Source organism: Carassius gibelio, chromosome A24 (genome assembly GCF_023724105.1).
Source record: "Carassius gibelio isolate Cgi1373 ecotype wild population from Czech Republic chromosome A24, carGib1.2-hapl.c, whole genome shotgun sequence".
Taxonomy (NCBI): Eukaryota; Metazoa; Chordata; class Actinopteri; order Cypriniformes; family Cyprinidae; genus Carassius; species Carassius gibelio.
Genome location: NC_068394.1, coordinates 13853459 through 13874549, shown reverse-complemented (window position 1 = coordinate 13874549; position 21091 = coordinate 13853459). Strand labels below are relative to the sequence as shown.

The 21091-nt window shown below is 37.9% G+C and overlaps 1 protein-coding gene across 1 annotated transcript in view; it reads left to right on the top strand.

Moving 5' to 3' along the window:
- Positions 1–21091, top strand: part of LOC127946214 (CYFIP-related Rac1 interactor B-like) — a 73277-nt gene that overhangs the window by 22928 nt on the left and 29258 nt on the right. The window contains exon 2 of the mRNA XM_052542627.1: positions 7342–7424. The gene's annotated coding sequence lies outside the window, so the exon portion shown is untranslated. The remainder of the gene's footprint in view (positions 1–7341; positions 7425–21091) is intronic.

The window sequence follows — 21091 nt, the reverse complement described above, 5'->3', positions numbered from 1 at the left end:
CCTAAAAAAAAAAAAAAATCTGATTTACGATATACATCGATTTTTCCACCCTACTTAAAATCTAAATTCATATGACAAAAAAAGATTGTAAAATAAATTATTTGTAAATAGTTAATATTTACATGTATACTTAATTGTAAATAGCATTCTCTTTGTTCCTGGAAAATTTGAAAGGCAAATTTTCCACTCCAAAGATATCTGCGAAAGGTTTTATTTTTATTTTTTATTTTTTTTTATACAAGATAAAATTTTCATTTCACCATGTCCCTTCCACAATGAATAGCTTATTATCCTGCTATGACTGTTAAACTTAACATATATTATTTCAAATGTTTCTCTTTGTTCTAAGAGTAGACACATTTTATATTGTGCCATGCAAGGTCTTTGCACAATCTAGAGAAACATGTATGTCAGTGGACTACGGTTGAGATGTAGTTTAAAAATCACATTTACACACATGCTATGCAAATTTTGTTTAAAAATTATATTTTTGATATTTCAAAATATCTGTTATTACTGGATTTATTTTCTAATATGATAGCATAACAAAGGATAACATTTTGTGAAATGTACAAGGTGGTAAAGTGGGTACAGTTGACACACCCTTTATATTCTATGTATACAGTAACAGTTCAATCAGAAAATATAATGCATATTCAGAGGCTGTGTGTGTGAACAAATGTCCCCACATGTATAATACCAGTAAATTCTAACCGAATGGGAAAATTAGGCAACAAGCTTCTAAATCATACATAATGATGAAAATACAGAAAGTTTTGAGTAATGGCTATAGGTTTAGGGGAAGGTTTATAGAAAAATACAGATATGTAGAGGAATAAAATGTATTTTTCTGTAACAAAGTGGATGGTGAGCAAATGTGGTGGCATATGTTTTGGAGTAAGCACTTAGGTTTTGCAGATTCTGTATATATGTATTCTTTGGCTGCTTATATTTTCCCCCAATATTTTTCTGTTGACTAAATATTCTTTATGAGGATACAACATACTGCAGTTTTACTTGTTCTCCTGCAGATTACAGCATGCTCTAACAGCATCGACACAATGGCCAGCTGATAGTCTGATTGCACTTCAGCATTTTTCACTGCTCTGCTAATTGCAGTGACTGCAGCTCTGGTGTTTGCTGCTGTTCTACTTCAACATTGTTAGGAATTCTGAACAGATGTCGGATAATATTTGGACTGTGCTGGATGCCTTGCTTATCTGTTACAATTTAGGCCAGTTAATATCAACAGGCTTGTTAAACTTAGTTGAGCATTCAATTGTGTCTCCAGCTTTTTGCAACTTAAACAAAGCCTTTTCAAAGTGTCATTTTGTCCGCTCTGCATTCGCTGAATAGTTCATAATAAGGCATCTTTTTGAATCTTATCAAGATCCTATCAGGTGGATTAGATCAAATTAACTTGTTAGGATAGACTGTGTTTCTAAAAAGCACAGGCCCACTAAACTTAACCAACACACCCAATGTGCCAACTTGGCATGTTAAAAAGATAAAGCCTTGTGGACTCTTCTACCGATCCGTGCATGAAAATCATGAGCGGTTCATCTACATCCTAGAGTTTTCAGGCACTTTAATAAGGCTACACAATTAATTGAAATAAAATCAACATAGTGAAATGGCTTAGTGTGATGATCAAATCACAAAGGATGTGGTTAAATATGTGATGTGTTTGAAAGTGAAGCATGGCACTGTGTTCTTATATGTGAGCAACAGCTCTGTTCACAGTAAATGCTGCTCCCCGCATACTCCATCTCTGCATGTGGTCTGATTATGTCACTTTAACATGCATTTGGGAATGTTGCATGCGCCAACCATCCTCCCATACTTGTAACGAGGAGCTCATCTCAACAAAAGAGAAGATTTAAGGGCAAGCCGCATCTTTTCCAAACCAAAAGTTTGGTTTATTGTTTGAAAATGAATACATTAAGACAGCCATTCATTTAAAAACTGTAATTTTACATCTGAAATGTAAAATATAATGAAATGTATTTACTATTATGAAATATAGAATAATAGTGAATACTAAATATTTATTTTAATTTTATTTATGCATATTAATGTATTATTTCATTTAGGGATGTCAAATTTCGATTATTTCCATGATCGATCGTCGTTTAAATTAACGATCAATTAATCGATTAATCGTTAACCATAATACTGCAAAATGCGTCTATTGCAGGCTAGAGTTGTTCCGATTCCGATACTAGTATCGGAAATATCTCCGATACCACAACAAATTCTGGCATCGGCATCGGCGAGTACATGAACCCATATACCGATCCGATACCATTTTCTTAAAAAAGACCTAGTTATGACCGCAAGCTTTGCCTAACCGCTGCACGGTTCTTCTTCGCTGCTCAAAATGCATTGAAAACACAGGAAGTTGTGCTGTGTTGCCACAAGCAACCCCTGTTTAGAGCAGCGAAGAAGAAATGAAAACGCGTTAGCAGCCCTTATCTATATATGACTGGATCACTCATCACATTCTAAACTGCCAAAACACAGTGAAGCCGCTACTATATTATAGATCAGTGGTTAGCAGTATGTCTCTGTAGTACCGGTAGTTACAGACTCTCGAGTATATTCAGTACCGGCAGCTGCGTTCAGTCGCTTCCGTGTAAGTCAAAGCGCAGGGCTCCAGACAGTAGCCGAATATATACTAGTGTCTGTGAATATTAAACTGCAAAATACTATTTAAATATTACTCCCGCAAAATCTACATCTCTGTGGGTGACTGGCACAGATGCGCGAGAGCTCGCTGTTTTGTAGTCTCTGCTGTGTGTCATGAGGACACGAACGCATAAACCGTCACTTCATGAGAATTTACCGTTTCATTTGAGAATACTGTCATATCATAAACACAGACACTCAAAGATCTTCATGGCAGCCCATTAAAATAAATGTTTGGTTTACATGAGTAAATTGACAATATATAAAGCTACTGTTGTAGCCTACAGTAATAATAATACGTCTCTATAATAATAATAATTATGCCTAGATGGTTGCTTGTTTTTTACTTGTTTTGTTGTAAAGAGATTATCTGATTAATAGATCTTTTTTGTTGCAGTTTTTTTATACAGTTATATTGTAAAACTTAAATACCTTTTTTAGTTTGCGGTGTTAGATTTTTGGCTGCATTTGAAGTTCTTTTTTGCATAAGAAAATAAATAATACTGTCAAATTCATGTTAGATAATAAAAATACTGTAATAAATACAGTAGTTCACCATGTATTTGTTCATGTTTTATTGAGGGATCTGTCTGAAGCACACCATAAAAAAATTCTAGCAATTTACACAGGGCTAGTAGTATATACAGCTGTATATACAGATATACACCCAGGTATCGGATCAGTACTCGGTATCGGCCGATACCCTGAGCCCAGGTATCGGAATCGGTATCGGGAAGAGAAAAAGGGTATCGGAACATCTCTATTGCAGGCACGCAGTCAGCGGTATGACAGGATGTGCAAAAGCCACACACACACACAAAACGCTTTCTCACTTGAATTAAAGAGGTTTTAGTCTGAATAAAATGCTAGTAGCAGGATTATAAAATGAATAGATGCGATTATGATCATTTGATAAAATGAAGAGAGCGCGCCATACTTTTGAGGTCATTTTACTTTGTTGACAGTTTCCAATCCCGCACGGAGAACGCTGAACGCGCCTCTTTAAATGGTTTTGTGCTGCTCGTTGTTGTATTTTAAAGCACAATTGCAATGTTTTCAACTGACATTATTGTATAAAATTATCCGAAATGTGGAGCGCGTGTGACTGCGCTGCACATTAAGTGAACTACATCGGCGCTGCTGCACCAAAACACAGTTGCTCACATTAATTTGATCCTGCTGGATTCTGTCCTAGAAAATGTCAGATTTTAAAAAATCCGGCATACAGCGCATTAGATCGTGACAGTGCATGCGTGCAGACGAGGATGAGCGAGCGCGGCTTTGGCTAGATTTATTTGGAGGTTATTGCTCATGTCTCATTCGGCACAAATCGAAATGTTTCCATATTCGCAATGTATTTGAATGTTAAACTATTATTTATAATGTAAACTAGGCTTGTACTTAACACGCATTCGCATATAGACGGAAAAGATGATCCTCTTCATATGAGCAAAAACGTCCTTGGCATAACAGCAGAGTGGACCGGTATACTACGGTCTATTTAAACTGAATGCTCCAGGAATGTGTCGGTCACAGCGCCTATTAATCGCTGTTTTGAATCCAGCAATTATTTATTTAGAAATGATAAGATCTGATTATGACAAGTGTGGTATAAAAGCTTTGTTTATTAGAGGAATAATAGGTTAACTGGAAAATGTTAGATCGCGACCATGCTTTTGGACCCCATAGTCTTCATTTACGCGGCTTTGTTCTGGTTTGCCGGTTGGTCACGAATTTCCACAAATTCAGTATATTTAGGCATTGTTTCTTTTCCTAAATCTTCATAGTCTAACCCTCTAATTTCCCAGGTTTATTTTATTATCTTTCGCTTTTAATAACTGTTTTCGCATCTCTTACTGTGGTAAACATGGGAAGGGAAATGAAAGATTTCATGAATTAAGAATTCGTTCGATTTATTAATTTGTTCCCTTATTTCACTTAAATCATGGGTTATTTAGGGAACAAAATTAATGAAACATGGACAATTGCCACATTAATAATTCGTAGGAATGAATTAACAAGTTGTAGGAATGAATAGACTACCTGTCCTGTCACTGTGTCCCGCAGCCCTGCAAAGCGCACGATATAAAACAGTTATCTGATGAAATGATTAGTAACTACATTTCTATTGCATTTAATGTTGAAGAACTTTTATGTTGTTTCTATTTTAATGTACTTTAAAGTTTAAATCACATTAAAAGCTTAATTTGTACATTGTGAATGAATGATGATGCTTTTATATATCGTCACCGTCACTCACAGCCGCTCGCACGTGTTGAGTTCGCATGAGCCGCACGCAGCCCAACATTGAATCGGTTAACCGACCATCGATAGCCTTAATCGATTGCATCTCTTATCGACAATTAATCGATCATCGATTAATCGTTGACATCCCTAATTTCATTATAAATAATAAAAAACGCCTCCCCCTCATTGGTTTGTCTGTGCCTACTTAGGAGAGAATTATGTTTTTTGTTTAATGCAGGACTAAATGAAGGATCTGCATTATTGACTGGACTGGACTGTATTTTTCTTTGTAGTGACTGTAGCAGAGAAAGTCGTATATGTAGTCTCTAGAGACCAGATTTGGAGCTGTTAGATAAAAACTTCCTCTGCTGCTCCGAGGGCTTCTTTCCTCCGATATTCATCTCTCTGTCTACATGTGATATAATCGTGTTATATCCTGTAATGCTGGTTTGTTGGCAAAATATAAAGCACCACAGCAATGCCAGCTAATCGGAGACTGTATCTTTATCTAAACTGAGTTCCATTTTGTAAAATTGTTTGGTTGACCAATGAACCAATTTGCAGTTGCGTCATACAGCATAGCTGGTCAGGCATATTCTTCTTCATAGTTGGATCAAATATGCTTATTTTCACACTGCTCAGAATTGATCCAGATTGAGAGAAACTAACTCAACAATGAAAGTTTAATGAAAGAATCTTTCACTAGTCTTCAAGTCAGTCAAAAACCTGTATAGGTTTTTTTTTTCCCTGTATGAATAGAGGGACAGAACTATTTGTATTTTGTTTCAAAGATTAAAATCTTATTTAGAATGGCATGAGGGTGAGTAAATGATGACAATTTTCATTTTTGTGTAAACTACATTAAGTATACAAATATGGCATGAAGCAAGTTGTTTTTGATTAATTTAGCATTGGTTGACTGTATTGTCCTGATGAACTATAACTGAATTGCAAGTTCATGCAACATTGCATTATAGCTATATTAATAAATATTATGAATAAAAACTTTCAAGAGGAACTAAGGATCATTAGGAAGAAACTTAATTTTTTAAAATGTATTCTTTTAGAGCTTTTGCAAAGTAATTCAGACATTCGAGAATAACCTATGGAATTGAATATGGTACTATTTTCAGTGCTTGTGCGCAGAATATGCTATTATAGGTAGGGGTGCTCCGATCATGATCGGCCGATCGTTATGCGCATCTCGTCAATAAAGACGGTTCTCTAATCAGCGGTTAATTCCATCAGGTGCGTGATTTCACATAGAGCAGCTGTTACTACACAGAGCCGTTGTTAATAGAGAAGATGCGCAAATCCACTTCATTTTCAGCGTTTTTTGGTGCATCTTCTCAGTTAACAACGGCTCTGTGTAGTAAAAGCTGCTCTATGTGAAATCATGCACCAGATGGAATTAACCGCTGATTAGAGAACCGGCTTTACTGATGAGATGCGCATTAACGATCGGCCGATCGTGATCGGAGCACCCCTTATTATAGGCTATTAAAGGCTCATACTTAAATTAATAATTGATGAGCAATTATTCAACTAATGGCTACTACTAGTCGGCTAAAAAATATCAGGGACAACCCTAGTTTTTTTCTTGGTGGTTGGTATGTTTTTTCCATCTGCCATGCAAAAATCTAATAAAACAAAGATAATAATAATAATAATAATCATAATAATAATAATGTTAACACCCTCCTGAACAAGTTTCATGATTTGAGGCATTATTCATGTTCATAGCACAAACGATGCAGAAGCGTTATGTACCAACGTTTTGAGGGTTTCAGGTTGTAAAAAAAATAGCATTAAATGGTTTACACTGACTTGAGGTGAGGGTGAAGCCAGCAAGCACAATGGAAAGCTGAAGTCTGCTGTGAATGGGAGGAAGTGTTGCACAAGAGGAAGTGGCCAGAGCACCTCCCAGCACTTTACCACCGGGGCAGTTTTACAGCCTACAGGCATTAGCTACAGTACACGAAGAAGGGGCAAAACTCACCTTGAATATTAAGAACATAATTACCAGAAATCTGTCAACCACTGCCTTGCTCAAACCATGCATTTTTACAATGGATTGATGAACTGCATCCATTAGACCAAAGTGTGGTATAACTGGCTCACATAAAACTGAAGGAAGTCTGAAGCAAGTATGAATGCAGGAATTAACATGCACAGAGTGTGTAGATTGTGAACATCTATTGTCTTTAGTGTGTTAAAGCTCATTTCTGGACTTTAAATTGCAAAATTATGGGGAGAGAGACTTAAGTATAAATGTGTAGAGGAATTGAAAAAGGGAAATGCTGTTTAAAGACACACACAGTCAATGACATCACAGCTCTGTTTCTTTTAACTGTTCTTTTATTTTTATCTGTTATAATGAGAACTCTTTCTCTTCTCTCTTTTCAGATTGTTAGTATTTCTGTAGGATTGCGACCTTGGCGAGTGCCTGGATAGGCCTCCCTTCTGTCACCTCCTCTGCTTTTCTGCTGGTAAGCATCTGTACACACAATCAGTTCTATTACAATACTGTGCAGTTATTTTACTTTACAAACTACACAGTACAGTGAAGTCACTGTTTTGTTAGAATTTGCATATTATACTTGATTTCAAGGACAGTTAGCCTAAGAACTCACTTCTTCTACAAGCGAACATGTAACTTTGCAAGCAGAACTATTTTAAAATCACCCCCCCCCCCGTAAAGACTTAAATAAGATATCAGTTTTGGAAAATACTATGTACACTACCATTCAAATATTTGGGTTTTGTAAGTGTATTTTTTTGTGTGTGTGTGTGTGTGTGTGTGTGTGTATCTGTATATATATATACAGTATTGTTCAAAATAATAGCAGTACAATGTGACTAACCAGAATAATCAAGGTTTTTCGTATATTTCTTTATTGCTACGTGGCAAACAAGTTACCAGTAGGTTCAGTAGATTCTCAGAAAACAAATGAGACCCAGCATTCATGATATGCACGCTCTTAAGGCTGTGCAATTGGGCAATTAGTTGAATTAGTTGAAAGGGGTGTGTTAAAAAAAATAGCAGTGTGGCATTCAATCACTGAGGTCATCAATTTTGTTAAGAAACAGGTGTGAATCAGGTGGCCCCTATTTAAGGATGAAGCCAACACTTGTTGAACATGCATTTGAAAGCTGAGGAAAATGGGTCGTTCAAGACATTGTTCAGAAGAACAGCGTACTTTGATTAAAAAGTTGATTAGAGAGGGGAAAACCTATAAAGAGGTGCAAAAAATGATAGGCTGTTCAGCTAAAATGATCTCCAATGCCTTAAAATGGAGAGCAAAACCAGAGAGACGTGGAAGAAAACGGAAGACAACCATCAAAATGGATAGAAGAATAACCAGAATGGCAAAGGCTCAGCCAATGATCACCTCCAGGATGATCAAAGACAGTCTGGAGTTACCTGTAAGTACTGTGACAGTTAGAAGACGTCTGTGTGAAGCTAATCTATTTTCAAGAATCCCCCGCAAAGTCCCTCTGTTAAAAAAAAGGCATGTGCAGAAGAGGTTACAATTTGCCAAAGAACACATCAACTGGCCTAAAGAGAAATGGAGGAACATTTTGTGGACTGATGAGAGTAAAATTGTTCTTTTTGGGTCCAAGGGCCACAGGCAGTTTGTGAGACGACCCCCAAACTCTGAATTCAAGCCACAGTACACAGTGAAGACAGTGAAGCATGGAGGTGCAAGCATCATGATATGGGCATGTTTCTCCTACTATGGTGTTGGGCCTATTTATCCCATACCAGGGATCATGGATCAGTTTGCATATGTTAAAATACTTGAAGAGGTCATGTTGCCCTATGCTGAAGAGGACATGCCCTTGAAATGGTTGTTTCAACAAGACAATGACCCAAAACACACTAGTAAACGGGCAAAGTCTTGGTTCCAAACCAACAAAATTAATGTTATGGAGTGGCCAGCCCAATCTCCAGACCTTAATCCAATTGAGAACTTGTGGGGTGATATCAAAAATGCTGTTTCTGAAGCAAAACCAAGAAATGTGAATGAATTGTGGAATGTTGTTAAAGAATCATGGAGTGGAATAACAGCTGAGAGGTGCCACAAGTTGGTTGACTCCATGCCACACAGATGTCAAGCAGTTTTAAAAAACTGTGGTCATACAACTAAATATTAGTTTAGTGATTCACAGGATTGCTAAATCCCAGAAAAAAAAAATGTTTGTACAAAATAGTTTTGAGTTTGTACAGTCAAAGGTAGACACTGCTATTTTTTTGAACACACCCCTTTCAACTAATTGCCCAATTGCACAGCCTTAAGAGCGTGCATATCATGAATGCTGGGTCTTGTTTGTTTTCTGACAATCTACTGAACCTACTGGTAACTTGTTTGCCACGTAGCAATAAAAAATATACTAAAAACCTTGATTATTCTGGTTAGTCACATTGTACTGCTATTATTTTGAACAATACTGTATGTATATATGTATACATAATGGGGTGGAACGATATGCAGATGTCATGATTCGGTACGTACCTCGTTTCAAGGGTGACAGTTCAATATAATTTTGGTACAATGGGGGAAAATTTATTTATTTTGAATAGACAGTAGTAAAAATTAAAAACAATTCCCACTTATATGTGAAAATACTAAATATTATTACATTATGTGATATGTAGGTATAAAATATGCAGTACATATATACATACAAGGAATACATTCTTGAAATATATTTGATTTAGTATACAGATAAACAATAAACAAGAGAAAAAACAGTGTGACACGTAACATAGCCTAACATTTTTGTGACAGGCTTAATTTGTTCACAGAAAAGAAACTCAAATAGCAGAAAGCGTCATCCTATTTGTTTTCTTTATTTTACAAAGCACAATGATTTGTTTTCATTGTGCGTGTACACAAATAAAAGCAGACCTTTATACAGTGATGTATTATTAATAAGACAATAAGTGTTTAAAGTTGACTGTGCTGGTTTAAGGAAACAGTTGAAGTGATCGCACCTTCGCCCGTGCACACACACACACACACACACACACACACACTCACACACGTTTGTTTTTGTGAAAAGTGGGGACATCCCAAAGGTGTAATGGTTTTTATACTGTACAAACTGTATATTCTATGGGCTTACACCTAACCCTAGCCCTCAAGGGAAACTTTGTGCACTTTTACTTTCTCAAAAAACCTCATTCTGTATGGTTTATAAGCGTTTTGAAAAATGGGGACATGGGTGATGTCCTCATAAGTCACCTTCTACTTGTAAACACACACACACACAAACAAAAGCTATCAGTTCCAGCATTGCTAACTTGACAGAGCAGTTGGTACAAAATACAGTGATAAAAAACATATTTAAAAAAAACAACAGCGCGAATGCCTCTGTGTCCCTGTTGGAACGCGACTGAAGTACAAAGCCTAAAATGTACATAATAAATAATACTATAGCATTCAGATACGTTACATAGCAAATATGGAAATATTTTGGATTATTTGGGTTTGTGCCGAATGAGAGAGGTAGGATGAGTACAAAACTCCATTTCGCAAAACGTTGAGTCCACAAGCCTTTAAAGTATACTCCTTTGTCAGGCTGTGAGAGACGAATTCAGAATCAGCACAGGGTCACTGTCTAGTGTGCTTTGTTTTCAAGTGCACAACTCAAGGCATTTAGTGTTCTTCTGCTGGCAGCCGGTTATAAAACAGCATTGCATTGCTGTGAGCTTCCCCTTCTGGATTGGGGGTGAATTGTCTGTATTTGTTCTAAGGCCCCATGCACCAAACCAAGATGTCTGTACCTTGAAGGTTTGGTAAGAATTAGTGGTCTACCGATATAGTTTTTTTTTTGACTGCCGATGCCTATATCTTGTAGATCAAGGGGGCCGATAGCATATATATATATATATATATATATATTGTGACGAGTCAGCTGCCTCCTCCCTGATTATCACCGGCACCCCGTCCTAAATCGCCGCCCTTCACCAGGCTCCCGACTGGAGTGGGTGTGTGAGAGGAGGGGCGCTGGATGAGTCAGGGCTGGCGGCGTGTGATGGGGCACACCTGAAGGAAGTGGAGCCTCATTACCGCCGCTGTTTAAAAGCCCAACGCGCCTCTCCTCAGGAGACCGGTCTCTTCCCCGTGCATGCACGCTGGTGTCCTCGTGGGTCCAGGAAGGGAGCGTTGAGGGACTCCCGCGCCACCAAGACGTGAGCTGCCGGACCCGCGATCCGGAGGAGAACCGCACCCGTTTACACGGCCGACGGGCCAGGATGCCGGGCCGTCCATCCCCTACCAGTGCCGCGGCCAATGAGAGAGACGCGGCCGCTAGGAGAAGCCGCCGCCCCTCGCGCCCCGGACCTAGGAGGGGAGCGCGTGCGGCCGCCGGACTCCGCCCCTTGCCTGGACCCTTCCTCGGTGAACACTGCCCGACCCACACAAACCCCGCAGCACAACGAGGACACCAGATTCCCTGTTATTTTGGACACTTTCCCCCTTTGGCCACTTTTATTCCCTTTGTTTTATGATTTCTGTTAATAAAAGCCTCTCTGAGGCCTGACGCCACGCCCACTGTGTCTGTCTTGTGCTCCTCCCGTGACACTGGTGGAGAATGCGGGCAAGGCGGAGCCTAGACAGCGCAGTTGGGAAACGTCTGGTGACGTCACTCCCTCTCGCTTGCAAACGTTCGTGAGAACCCAGACTGGGACGGAGGAAAACTGGGGACAGCCTCCCAACCACACAAGGGGTAAGTGACTTTTCCATTGTCATTTTACCCTGTGGTTGGTTGAGGCTGTCACTAAAACCCGGTTTCTCTGTCCCTGTTCTGGTGCGCTGCGAGAGGGAGGACCGCCCGGAGAGGAAGCCCCGCCCACTCCGACCGTTTGGAGCCTGGTTGAGGATGGTAGCACTCCCGTGTGGGCGGCGCCCTGATGACGGGGATGTCGCTTGGGAGGGGGAATGTGACGAGTCAGCTGCCTCCTCCCTGATTATCACCGGCACCCCGTCCTAAATCGCCGCCCTTCACCAGGCTCCCGACTGGAGTGGGTGTGTGAGAGGAGGGGCGCTGGATGAGTCAGGGCTGGCGGCGTGTGATGGGGCACACCTGAAGGAAGTGGAGCCTCATTACCGCCGCTGTTTAAAAGCCCAACGCGCCTCTCCTCAGGAGACCGGTCTCTTCCCCGTGCATGCACGCTGGTGTCCTCGTGGGTCCAGGAAGGGAGCGTTGAGGGACTCCCGCGCCACCAAGACGTGAGCTGCCGGACCCGCGATCCGGAGGAGAACCGCACCCGTTTACACGGCCGACGGGCCAGGATGCCGGGCCGTCCATCCCCTACCAGTGCCGCGGCCAATGAGAGAGACGCGGCCGCTAGGAGAAGCCGCCGCCCCTCGCGCCCCGGACCTAGGAGGGGAGCGCGTGCGGCCGCCGGACTCCGCCCCTTGCCTGGACCCTTCCTCGGTGAACACTGCCCGACCCACACAAACCCCGCAGCACAACGAGGACACCAGATTCCCTGTTATTTTGGACACTTTCCCCCTTTGGCCACTTTTATTCCCTTTGTTTTATGATTTCTGTTAATAAAAGCCTCTCTGAGGCCTGACGCCACGCCCACTGTGTCTGTCTTGTGCTCCTCCCGTGACAATATATATATCTCAGAGATGGGACCAAGTCACACATGTGCAAGTCTCAAGTAAGTCTCAAGTCTTAACCTTCAAGTCTCAAGTAAGTCCCAAGTATTTTTTTCTTGGGCAAGTCAAGTCAAGTCACAAACTATGTCAAGTCAAGTCAAGTCCAAGTCAAGTCACCTTATTATTGTAATTTTACCTGCAGAATCTGATCTTAATAAAGTTAAAAGACAAGATACAAGTAACTGTCAGTAAATTCAAATAATGCATTGTAAGTACTCATGTTCAGTAAAATAGATCATGGAATCAAACAAAATTGTAACTTCATAAAATAATTTATTTTTCACTTCTGCCAACCGTGTTTGAAATGTTTTACATTTTCAACATTGAGTCCATAAAACAAATAACAGCTAAACATCCAACAGACTCCTCTCTGAACACCTCTCTCTCTCTCTCAAACACAGTTTACATACAACATTAAACTTTGTTACATTTCTCGAAAGTTTGGGCACCCTTTGCAGAATCTGTGAAAATGAGTCATTTTCAAAAAATAAGAGAGATCATACTGCATGTTATATTTTATTTAGTACTGTCCTGAGTAAGATATTGTACATACAAGATATTAACATTTAGTCCATGCTGAAATTATTAAAATAACCCCACTCAGAAGTTTGGGAACCCTTGGTTCTTAATACTGTGTTCTGTTACCTGATGATCCTCGGCTGTCTTTCTGTTTTGTGATGGTTGTGCATGAGTCCCTTGTTTGTTCTGAACAGTTAAACTGAGCAGCGTTCTTCAGAAAAAATCTTTAAGGTCCTGCAGATTCTTCAGTTTTCCAGCATCTTTGCATATTTGAACCCTTTCAAGCAGTGACTTTATGATTTTGAGATGCATCTTTTTTTTTTCAGCTTCTTTTGAGGGACTCAAACACAACTATTAAAAAAGGTTCAAACATTCACTAATGATCCAGAAGGAAACAAGATGCATTAAGAGCTGGGGGGTGAAAACTTTTGGAATTTGAAGATCAAGGTAAATTGTACTTAATTTGTGTACCGGGAAACATACAATTATCTTCTGTTGCTTACGTAGGGCAGAACTAAATGGAAAAAAATTATATTTCAACAAAATAAGAGAAATTTGGCCATCTTCATCGTGTTCAAAAGTTTTCACCCCTAGCTCTTAAAGCATCTTGTTTCCTTCTGGAGCATCAGTGAACATTTGAACCTTTGTTTTTGAGGCCTGTCAAATGTCCTCAGTGTGATGAGATGTATCTCAAAATCATAAAGTCACTGCTTGAAAGGGTTCAAATATGCAAAGATGGTGGAAACCTGAAGAATCTGCAGGACCTTAAAGATTTTTCTGAAGACTGCTGCTCAGTTTAACTGTTCAGAACTGTTCAGAAGGGACTCAAGGGACTTATTTTTTGAAAATTACTTGCATTTTCACAGATTCTGCACAGATTCTGCAAAGGGTGCCCAAACTTTCGAGCCCCACTATATATATATATAACTGTAATATGCACTTCTCATGATTAGGAAATCGAGGCAGCTGTAGTCTTATTCACATTTGTTTTTCTGATTAATTGTTTTGCTCTATGAGAAAGACAAGGTAACAAAATATTCGGGGCTTAAGCTCCCTTAGCCCAGCCCTAGCGTTTTTTGGAATGCGTTTTTTTGAGGCCTGCTAGCGGATTGTAAGGGGGCGTTCACATAGCATGTCTTTTGCGCGCACAAGTTCGTTATTTCCAACGTAGGCGCACGGTATGCGCGCTCATAATGGAAGCAACTCGTTTTTTCCAGGCACGTTCGCACCGCATCGAGTTAAAAACATCTCAACTTTTCAGAGAGCCACAAGCGCACCGCAGGTCATGTGACAAGAACTAACCAATCAGCTTCATCCTTTCCCGTAACAACGTTGAAAGCTCAGTCAAGATGAAGGAACAGGTGATCATAGCTGTATATGGATTGCCATTTTGAAATAAATTTAGTAGCAGAGCTACTGCAAGCGATTTTTAGAGCTGCAAATCCATTTATCCTTTGCTGAAATTTCCGTGTCTTCATGGAGAGAGCACGTCACGGAGCTCGTCATGGTTGTTTAGCAACGGCAGACGCCTCAGGGGCGCAATGATGTCTATGGGCGCAACTGCCCGAGCGCTTTGGAAAGAAGGAGAAAGCGGCGCACTCAGCATTTTCCACGCGTTTTTAGGCGCGAATTATTGAAGACAAAAGCGATGACCCTCGGTAACCCTCAGGCTGACATGTTGATGTGATGTGATATCTGATCTAAGTGGGCGTGGTGTGCGTAAGGTAGAGAGGATATGACTGATGATAGTGTCCTTATCCAGTCACGACGCTATTCTCAGCCTGCTAATAATATGAAGACGGATTATAAGACAGACTTCTATATGTATTAGACAGAACTGTTTACAAAGACAGCGAACAAGAGGGAGAGTGTGAGCACTGTGTACTCAGGCACTGCCATCCCGCCTCGAACACATCGGGCATGCAGTGTAACTTATCGGCAGATATCGATATTTAAAAAATGGCAAATACTGGCCGAAAATCAGCCATGCCAAACACTAGTAAGAATACATGTATCCTTTTATACCTAATATATATATATATGTGTGTGTGTGTGTGTGTGTGTATATATCTATATATATGTATATATAATTGCCCCTGCACAATGAAACAATCAATTACGGCTGTAGGGATTAAAATGAAATGTGAACATTAATGAAAAGTGTCTATTCGTGGAATTACATTTTGATTCCCTCACACTATATTAGATGCTTTTTGCGCATTTCTTATGTTATTTTTAGTGTTTTTGTAGCGTTGACCCTTATAACCAATCACTTACGAATGCAATGGCCAATCACAGACGCTTATATTAGTCTGCACTGAAAATGTGCCAGGCTTTCAGATTTGTCTTTGCATTAGGCTCTTGCTAGCCTATATGTATAATAGTTTGTTCTGATCCTTGAATTCGACTTGACAAGAGATGGTCTATTGATATTTCCCCGTCAGTTAGTGCAGTTAAACTGTTGGGCCACAAGGTGGCGGCTAGGGGCTGTCTTTTGAGTGAGTCTTTAAACCATTCACTCAACTACATATTCATTCAAAGAGAGACATAATGAAAAACACTGTTGAAATCATTTTAACTTTGAGAGCCATGTTAGAAGACTTAGCTGACAAATGCGTTGATGCTAAGACAGAGATTTGGCTTTCGTTGGACATGACAACCTATTTTCACAAATATATACGACTTGCAATTAATCGCACATGCTCAGTTGATTTCTCTCTCATTCATTGTCTGTTTAGGCTTGTTAAGTGCAAATCTATGAATCCTCTGTACAAATCAGCATGGTACACATAATGTTATCATTACTTATTTATTTAATATTCAGTACATGTTCACAAAGTGTAAAACGAGAAGGGCAAAACCCTATGAAAAAAGAAAACATGCAAAAATTGCAGTCGTTGAAGTTCTTTTATACCTCTGTGGTTTGCTTGTGATAGTGTGGTTATCGAGACAGTCCTAATAAATACACTTTTGTTTTGTTTTTTTTATAGAACAATAACTTGGATGTTTTGTTTTACAACATAAACTACAAACACTCAAATTCTGAATATTCATTTGTAGTTACCAAAAAAAGTTTTGCAGTCAATTTATTTTTACCACATACCTTGATATACTTATAAATTGAAAAACGGCATTATAAAAACCCATAGCAAAATCTCCAGTTAAGCTATGGCGAAATTAGTCTTACGGGTTTTGACCACTTTTATAGTCTCTTCCATATTACAATTATTGTATTGTAATTGATTTTTGTATTACACCATCTAATCCAAAGCCATGTAAAACATATTTAACATTTAAAATACAAATTTGCAGTGATATTTTACTGTAAGTGGTGCTACACAGAACACACAAAAAAAAATTGTGACTGTAAAAATGACTTCAGGCTCAACGCTGTTTCGGTAAAAGTTTGGATTAAACACTTGACTGTTTTATCACATTGCATTTTTTTGGACCCAGTGTCAATGTGCTGTATCTTCTTTAATGTGAGAATATTTGTATTGCCCGTTTTAATTGTATACACAGTTTTTTTTGTAATATCTTTTAAGTGAGTGAATTGCAGACTTCCAATACTTTCACATCAGAATGTCACCATAGTCCAGTTGTCCAGAAACCACTTCCTCTTTCTTGCTTTCCCCTAATACCTAGGCAGGGATAATTTGTTGTCAGTGCAGCAATCTGGGTGTTTAAACCGCAGACACAATTGCCAAACATATTGTTTTATGATTTACTTGATGCAGTATTTATTCAGTTTTGTTGTTGTTTGAAGAGTTTGTACACTTACAGAATACTCAATCATCCTCAACATTGTAGTCTAATGTCTGAGAAAGCTGTGCTTTTTTTCCCAGCAGTTGTTGACATATGTAGTTCTGTAACTGTTGTGTGAAGCCAGGGTTATTATAGTTAACTAAAAAACAAACAAACAAACAAAAAAACACTTCATTACTTAAAATATTATAAACATTGACTGAAATAAAAGAAAAGAAAATATAGCCTATAAATAAACTGCAACTTATTTTCATCTAGTTGGCAAAACAACATTTCTCATTCATTTAATTTAGTTTGTTAATGTACTAAAATAACTAAAACTGAAATAAAAATGAACAAAAACAAAATATTTGAGAAAATAATGAAATATTAAGTTACTAGAAATTACAAAAACAGTAATTCTCTAAATAAATTAATGTGATTACTATTTAAAATTTAAACCGGAAATACAAAAATAAAAACTCAATACAAAATAATATTTAAAATATAAAAATCAATTCCAAATATAAAAACCTATAATAGCATGTAAATGATGCTAAAATAGCATAATTTTTCAATCTAAAATAAAAGAGATTTGCATTTTTTCCCAGCAGAGATGTGAGCCCAGATTGTGTAACATGGTTACTGTGAAAGTGAACGGCATTGTGGGACATGAAGATTTGAGTAATGCATCTTCCTGTTCCTCTAGGATGGTGTCTTATGTAATAAAAGAGTCGGAGTTAGCTGGAGGTGGCCCCATTTATAAGTAAGATAGAGGGGAGTCTCAGTGGAGTGTTCAGTGGAGACTGAAAGTGTGCGTCTTTAGACCGTTGGGCAGGAATTCTTAGTCTTATAAATTAAAAATGAATTGTATATGATAAAAAGGGGGATTATTGGGGCCTTTTTTGCCTGAAGATTCAGTTTCTCTTTCTTACAGCATGATTTTTGTCTAGTTCTGCTTAATTGTGATGTAAATTTCCCTGTACAGTGTGTGTCATTAACATGACGACAAGCCTCCACCCCTGTGATGTTGTTTTTTTGTATGTGTGTGTGTGTGTGTCTTTTTCCACCAATTTATTTTATTTTCATTATTATTTCCTGCCCCTAACCTACCAGTTTGCTTTGTTTTCTTGGATACCTTGACAAGCTGCAGCACACATAATTGCTGACTTTGAGGTAGAGAACACACCCTTTTCATCTGACAGTTGTCAGTAAGATGAAACTTAGTGCATCAAATAAATCAACATTTTATTATGCGAGGTTATGATGATGTGCATTACAGGAGATGCATTTCCAAATCTTGTGGCTGGGAGCCAGTGTAAATGCCTTGTACTTTTGCAAGGCGAGTGTGGATTATATGTGTCTAGCAGTGGAGCCTGAGGTCATCTTTAACTGTGTCAGCCCCTCCCCCTGCATATCAGCCAGTACTGCCACTATCTGGTAATCTTGAAAACTACAAGAGGATTCACCACTTTAATAGGATTTACGTGATTGCTTTGAGCTATTTGTTGGAATAACTTGTACGATGAATGTAAGATTAATGCCTGATTATTCTCTGGAAGTATCTGTTAGACTGGCTGTTCAAAGCTGCAGAACAGTTACAGTGTGGAATAAATTAAATACAGGAATAAATTATATGTTGAAATGGAAACCAGTTGTTTTTAAATTGTAATAATATTTAAAAATATTAATGTTTTACTGTCTTTTTGATCTAGTAAATGCAACCTTGGTGAGCCTGAGTGCTGGTCAGACAAAGATTGTGCACTGAAACATGAAACCAAAATCAATAAACCCTCCTAATTTTTTTCCCCCTCTTAATTCTTAATTATCTTAATTTTGTATTTCTTAATACTTAATTCTGCTCTTCCTTGGTTCCATCTGTTATCTCAGGATGATCGAAGACTTTTAGTTAATACAGTTTTGGTTACCAGACATAACCGATATCTTCTGACGGGACCTGTTAAGGGACTAGATCCAAAGTGGTAGTGTAATAGTTTGTAGTTATGCTTAGTTATATTTATTGAACTAGAAATAAAAATGTATTCAATGATCGATATATATATATATATATATATATATATATAATCTAAAATGGTTAAAAATTAAATCATAAATAAACTTGTCCAAAGATATTGGAACTATTAGAATTAGAATATGTCGATAGTTGTAGTGCAGTGAATACCCTACACTGTGTTGTGGGTGGTTGCCAGGTGCCATCTCTGTGGTTGCTAATAAGCAGTGGTGGACTGTAGCGAGGTCTTTGTTATTGTACTTAAGTGCACTTTTCGGATTCATGAACGAACTGATCGTTTTCAATAAACCTGTTACATCTGTTCGCAAATCACATCAAACGATTCCAATTGCAGCTGTTCTTGAGTCAACAACCCACTGATTCAAATGATCCATTCAGAGCAAGTCTTAAGTGAAATGAATTCACAAGTCTGACGAGAACTGGGAATCCCCTGAGTGCACGCGTGACAGATGGCACGGAATGTAAGTCACCAATGTCAAATATTTTTAAAGGTCAAAACTGTCAGTTGTTTGTGAACTAAATTTGATGTACAGTTTGATCTGTTTAAACACACTAAAATGCATGTCCACAAAAATGTCTGTGTAGGATATTTGTCACTTCCTCTCTTATTTGAAATTTTGACATCAAAATAGATATTATTTTGATCAGGTTTTAAATCAGCAATGTTCAAAACACCTGACCCAACGAAAAACACAAAAAAACTTTAATAATGCTGCATCTTCAAATAATTTCTGATGAACATGGATTGGATCCATTTAACATCCAGCAGGCCTACATAAAAACAACAAAACTTAGATGCATATTAAATGGTGCTTTTTAGGTAGGTTTAACAGTTTTCAGGTACAGAAATAAATGTAAAATAACACTTCACTGTCAAAATTAAATACATATTAATCTTTCTTGATTGTAACAGACCTTATTATAATTAATCTTATAATTAGTTTTTGTATACATTTTAATATTTTTTTGTAAGTTTAAATATGTATGAGATCTTGACAAAGTCGGGACACTTATTTTGACTGGTTTTCTAGTCTATGGAGCTATATGGGTCATGAAAGCATGCAGTTCTTCAGATTTAAAGTTTGTCAGTTTATTAAGCACACCTCGAAAGGGCATGAGATCTGTATATATTTGTTTATTGTTAGTTGTAATAAGTGTTTTTTGTAATTCGGTGTATGTTGATGATAATGCTACCGAGAGACAGTTTAATGTGCACTTCTCATGCTGTGTTTTGTTTAGCTCTTATGGTGAGATTTTTGGATTGAAAAAGGATGCAATAAACTTAATAAAACATCAGTAAACTTTTGGTCATCATTCAGATGAGGTCTGCTACACTTATGAAAGTCACAAAAGTTCTTTAGTCAAGAATAGTATGCAATATTTTGTCTTTTGTTACTTGATTAGCATTAAAGTGCAGACAGCAGCGGTAGGATTATGCAACAGACATTATACAGCCTTCACGCTGTTAATTAATAAACCATCGATTTGTTATATCCTGGGGTGAACAAAGGTCTCCTATAGCAAATAATGTGTTTTTGTAAGCAAAATAACCATATTTAAAACATAATCAATTTAATCTATCTTGTGCTCAGATAGTTTACATTTGATGGAAAAACAATGCTCAAAACATAACTACAGTAATTACCATAGTGATGCTCAAAACACAACCACAGTAATTACCATAGTGGGAAGTGATACCCATTTTACCCCACAGACTTAAAAAAAAAAAAAAAATTGTTGTCATTATGGAAATATAATTATATTTTCCTAATGTAATCCCTAACAACAGGCTTTATTCTCATATCATATATAAATGTGATGTTCTGCAAAACAACACTTTTTTTCATACTGCTGAAAATTAGATCAATCCATTTTTTCTCTCAGGTACATGCAGTGTAAGCTTCACAGTGAATACTTCTACATCACTCTTATCAATGTAGTCCATAGCAAAAAAGGTATTTTTAACAGTATGACTATATACATGTACATATATTGAATTATATAAGTAGCTTATATAAAATTACAAAAATAAACAATCAGTCAGTACTTTTGACTTAAGTACATAAAAAATCAACTACTTTAGTACTTTGACTCAAGAAAAATAAAAATAAAAAAAGTATCTCATACTTTTACTGGAATAATATTTTACTGTACTTATCTGTACATGTATTCATACAGTCATGGT